The sequence below is a fragment of the Rhinolophus sinicus genome, chromosome 1 (assembly GCF_057876585.1).
Source record: "Rhinolophus sinicus isolate RSI-liver-muscle chromosome 1, RSI-T2T, whole genome shotgun sequence".
Taxonomy (NCBI): domain Eukaryota; kingdom Metazoa; phylum Chordata; class Mammalia; order Chiroptera; family Rhinolophidae; genus Rhinolophus; species Rhinolophus sinicus.
The window spans coordinates 179035575-179041574 of NC_142501.1; the positions used below are offsets into that span (position 1 = coordinate 179035575).

Here is a 6000-nt window from a genome sequence, read left to right on the forward strand (position 1 = left end):
GATGACACACTTAGTCTATATGATTTTTTAATGCTGTGAATACAGTTGATTATTTATAACTGAAAGTTCATCATATTGGTGTACTTCAGGTGTTTATCAGGTGCAGTGATGAAACACACTTCATTGCTCTTTTATTATGTCCTTTATTGTTAACACTTTAAAAATAGTTTATGAAGGTTCTTCCTTGGAAATAAGAGTTGTATATAAAGAGAAAATCTAATTGATTAAATAATTTGATTGTCTTTCATACACCAATATATTATAACAAAGTACCAAAATCATAAGCATGCTTGCTTTTTTCTTACTGTGATTTACTCATCCACCTTCTTGCAAAACAGAAACAGCAGTAATGAATGACAACAGTATGTTCATCTGATAGATATGCAAATATTTAAGTTCCAGGCCCCCTTATGTATAAAATAGTATTCATAATATCATTGCTTACAGGAAATATAAATTCAGAATAGCAGGGATATTACAAAAAACAAAAACAAAAATAACACCCAAATGTGGTGTTTTAATGTATTATTATAGGAAATACTACTAGTGTCTTGTGTATTTGTGATTTAGCGTGTTGAGTATTTATTACATGTTTCACCAGCCAATTTTCTCTCTTATTCAGTATGAGCCATCGTTCTTGAGCTTTTATTAATACATTCACATTCAATGAATTGCTTATTTCATTTCATAAACTATTACACCAAAGGAAAGAAAAAAAACGACTGAGTTTCTTAAACTGTATAATGGACTCAGGGAGGATTTACAGGACATAGAGGTTGATCTGTACAATATCCAAGGTTCCTTAGCAAGCTCCAGGGCTATTGTGAGGATTAAAAGGGATGATAATCAATGCTAAATATTATCTCCCTTTTTATAAACAAATCTGAGCTCTTTAAATGTACATTGTCTCTGGCTTTCTTTGGTTGTGCTAAATTTGTAAATCTAGTGCCCACATGAAGTTTTAGAACAGGGCCTGGTACATAGCAAGTACTTAATGAGTAATAGTCGTTACTATCATTACAATTTATTTATTTATTTATTTATTTATTTATTTATTTATTTATATATTTTTTTTTTTACAGTGAAAAACTTTTGTATTTAGAATTAGCCAGCTGGACTCAGTTTAGATGATCCCAATTTTGTTGGCAACATTCAAAGCAGCATAGTCAGGAGCCATTCGAACATATGCCTTCTCTCCATCAGGCCTGATCAGGGTGTTGACCATGGCCACGTCAATGTCATAGAGCTTCTTCACAGGCTGTTTGCTCTGGTGCTTGTTGGCCTTGACATCCACAATGAACACAAGTGTATTGTTGTCTTTTATCTTCTTCATGGCCGACTCAGTAGTTAGGGGGAATTTGATGATGGCATAGTGGTCAAGCTTGTTTCTCCTGGGGGCGCTCTTCCAAGGATATTTAGGCTGCCTTCTGAGCCGCAGTGTCTTGGGCCTTTGGCAGGTGGGTGACGTCTGGATGTTCCTTTTTTTTGTGGCTGTGGAGGCCTTTCAGGACTGCTTTCTTTGCCTTTAAAGCCTTCGCTTTGGCTTCGGCTTTGGGAGGCGCACGGGCTTCCTTCTTTGCTTTTGGTGCTGTCTTCGTGAAAAGGGTTTGTCATTGCAATTTTTATTGTTCTGAAATTTCAGTTCTCTGGTTCAGTGCAGCAAGCACTAAAGGGGCTAAGGGGGGTTGGGGAAGTATTATTAAAGTAGAATAAAATTTATAGTCTTTCCTGTTTGTAGGAAATCTGGAAAATATTTGCCACTGATTGGGAAAGGCTTTTAACACATGCATAACTGTATGGGAGAGCAGGAAGGAGATCTTCCAATGATGTGTAAGAAAATAATGCAGGTAAAGTTCTAATGGTGAAAAACAAAGAGTTACACATATTAACTTTCCTTTATTAATCTAGGAAATGGTTTTCTGGAAAAAAGTTAAATTTACAGAAATCATTGAAACGAAAATACAGAAATGAAATTTTTGAAAACTTGATTGTGTCAAGATATGTATGACCCTCCATTAACATTTTGTATGAGATATTTTATCATTATTTTTGTCTTTGAGGATACTCCAACTAATAAATTTCCATTTAGTAATTAAATATGCATATGAGTAATTCTACAGAATGATAAAGGATTTTTCATTAAGTAAGGTGGTGGAGCCTTATGTAGTATAAGAAAAAAAAAGTCCAATATAAAATAGTATATAATAGCTACTGCTAACAGCTGAGAGAGTCTTCCAGTAGCAGAAGGCACTGCCTCTCTAAATTCAAGCAGAGAAATGGTTACCATAGTGACTTATCTCTTAAAATAGTTGTATGATTTTTTCTCTTCATAAACAATGCTGTCTATTATCTTCCTTTAAATAAGGAAAGCTCATGTTTAAATGTACACAGTCTCTGTTTTTTCTTAATTACGCAAAGATTTATAATTCAGGTGCCCACATAAGAGAATGTCAGTCAGGAACATGATTCATGTAGGTCAGGAGTGGCCAAACTATTTTCAACGTTTTTTTACCAAGGGCCATATGTGGTAAAATACACAAACAGCCGGGCCACTCACTCGAGGTGAAGTACGTATTGTCTTACCTGGTTTATTTAAGTAAACTAAATATATTTTTGGAATTTTCTGCGGGCCAATTAAAAATGGATTATGGGCTGCAGTTGGCTCATGGGCCATAGTTTGGACACCCCTGGTGTAGGTCCTTTGTACTTTTCTTGGGATGCATCTAAAAACCTTTGCAAGTCTCGAGTTTGAGAATATCACCATAACATATCATTTTTTTCTGGAATTTTTATGTGAACAAAGAAGAGAAAATCAAGCTATTTTTTCACGCAGGTGCTGGTCCTTCATAGGTCCCCCACCCTATACAAGCCAAGTGCCTTATTCTGATGGACATGCTTTGCACAACTTTTGTCATCATGTTTTTGTCCCAGAAAAATTACACATTGCTTCATGACATAAACCTGTGACGCTGCACAAGAAAAGAATTAAATCAAAGAATGCCCAAGTATGAACTAGATAGAGGATTCTGCAGAGTAGTCTTTTCAATGGGTTTGATCCTCATTCTGCCGATGTAAAGCACATTAAGGTTAAAAAGCTTGACAAAGTCACAAAGAGATTCTGTTTTTGTTTGTTTGTTTGTTTGAGCTTCATGGTGTAGTAAATGAGGGTATGGACTATGGAGTCTGACTACTTAGGTTCATATCCCAGAAATTACAATAGCTGTATAAACCTGAACTACTTCGATAAGGTACTTAATATGTCTATACCTCCATTTCTATTTTTAAAATGAAAATTTTAATACCTTATATCATAAAGGGCTGTTGTGGGGATTAAATTAGTTAATACACAATGCAATAAAAATAAATCAGCCCTGATTATAATTATGAACTTTGCCCGGACTTTGAAAAATCCCCAATACCCTGGTGACATTTTTATGAAAAGGTAGCTAGGGGAGTGTTTACATATGTTCCAGGGAGTGTATAAAAATGTATCTTTTGTACATATTTGTTCATTGGTTGATCAACATTCAGTAAGTATTTATTGAGTATTACCTGTTAGGCACTGAAATACAAGAGTCCCTGTCCCTAGAGAGATTATAGCTTAGAAAAGCATGTAGACAAATAAATAGAAGATTACAATTAGTGAGATAAGTTAGGAGCAGTACAGGGTGCTATGGCAACATAATGATGTAAGTAAGCACTAATCTATTTCAAAGGAAGGTTTATAGTTTTGCTATTCATGGACCGGTGGCATGAACATCACTTAGGATCTTGTAAGAAATGTAGAACCTCAATCCTCAACTCAGGTGAAACAGAATTTGCTTTTTAAAAAGATCCCTAGGTGATTCATATTGTATGCAATTAAAACTTGGGAAGCACCGATTATAAAGAAAATAAGCGGAACAGTAAGACCATCTAAGCATTTGTAAAACTCTCTGGGCCAATTAGTAAAAAATATGTATTGAGTTCCTGTCATATGCAAGGCATGGCCTACACCGAAGGTGGGTTCCCAATCTTGCCCTTATCTTGGTGGATTCTCCATAGCTCCAATAAAACATACTGGCCTTGATGAGTCCAATCAATCCTGTGTAGTTCTTAGCCCTTGGGCCTGGCTCATAAAACCATACACAGCTATGTAAAAACAGTCCAGTTTTTCGAGAAGACTGTATTATAAAAAAATAAAATCCTGTTTAATAAACTTGAGAAACTATCAAACCATAAATTGTTTTCAACATTGATGAAATAGAAGTCAATTATTCATGAAATAGAAGCCCATCAGGATAGGGATTACATTATAAAATGTATTTAAAATGATTGGTCTGTGGAAGGTTGTATTTGGGAAATGAATTTGGCAGGAGTGTGTAATAAAATACTTTAACATATTGACTTGGCTTTTTGAAATACTGTGCTGGTAATTGAGAACTGTTTTTCTAGATGATATATATTGTGGTGGAGGTTCTAAATCATAAATTGTTGAAGCAGATTTTCAAGAGATGTCAATAGAGCTGTAAGCACACTGGAATACATTCAGTTGTCTGGCATTATTGATGCATCATATCTAAGCTGAGTAATAAGCAGTCCTTAGCAAACTAATTTATTGCAATACATAATTCCCTTTTCACTAGGTTTAGATATCCATATCCTAAACATGAAAACAGCACTCCCTTTTCTACATGGAGCAGAGCAACACACATTAATGATTTGACTTTAGGCTCTAACTCAACCAGACTAGATTTCAAATTCGTTTATACTGACTTGATCTCTGACTTTGGACAAGATGAGTCCCAAAATCACCTAGGAGTTTTGAGAAACTGAAAAGAGATTCACCCAGGCTGAAGGACGAGAGAGTTATCTGTGGATTTTGGAGTAGTAGAGACTAGGCCTGGCTTTTTGGCAATGTCTAGGATGTAGTAAAATGCTGGAGAGGAACTAGGCGAGGTTCTCATATTTGGAAAAGATTGCTGTTGTGCCCTGAGAACCACACAGAGCAGCAGGAAATGGCGAGATCTAAAGTGATGCTAAGGGCACAAGTGATGGACATCTTGGTTTTAACCTGTGGACAACAAATGACTAGAGGGAGACTGTTTTCATCCCCACTCCTGAAGCCTCAGCATTGCACAGGATTTAATATCCTTGACATGAGCATTGGTGTATGTAGTGGAAGGATGTGTATGATGAAGGGGAAGAATGACTGACATTACATTATCTGTTCTTTAGTGGAATAAAGGAAAAATATCAGCTATTAAGCTAAATAGCAAAAAACAATTCAGAATGTTACTTTGTTAAATAACCAGTATATGAACAAAAATTGATATTATTTAATCTATTTACCAACATAACTATAGTTATACTTCTGAAAAATATATTTAAATTTTTACAGTGTAAAATATTTTCAAGATTTTAATTAAAAATATAGCTAACATAAAATATTATATTAGTTTCAGGGATTACTGGGTCCTTCTTTGTCTCTTGTTATAGCCTTTGTTTTAAAGTCTATTTTTTGTTTTATAAAGTCTGGTATAAGTATTGATACTCCAGCTTTTTTGTTTCATTTCCATTCTCATGAAATATCTCTTTCCATCCCTTTGCTTTCTGTCTGTGTGTATCGTTCAATCTGATGTGAGTGTCTTATAGGCAGCATATGTAAGGTTTTTGTTTTCTTATCCATTCAGTCACCCTATGTCTTTTGATTGGAGCATTTCATTCATTTACATTTAAAGTAATTGTTGATAGATATGTAGCTATTGCCATTTTATTATTCATAATTTTGATTTTATTTTTCATCTTAAAGAAGTCCTTCTAAGATTCCTTGTGATACTGGTTTGATGATGAACTCCTTTAGCTTTTTCTTGTCTAGGAAGCTCTTTATCTCTCCTTCAATTTTAAATGATAACCTTACTGGTTAGACTACTCTTGGTTGTAGGTCTTTTCTTTTCATCATGTTGAATATTTCATGCCAATCCCTTCTGGCCTGCAAAGTTTCTGTTGAGAAATCACCTG

At 34.8% G+C, this 6000-nt stretch overlaps 1 pseudogene; it reads right to left on the reverse strand.

Moving 5' to 3' along the window:
* Positions 1–675: 675 nt before the first annotated feature.
* On the reverse strand, positions 676–1601 carry LOC109461429 (large ribosomal subunit protein uL23 pseudogene; annotated as a pseudogene).
* Positions 1602–6000: the final 4399 nt, after the last annotated feature.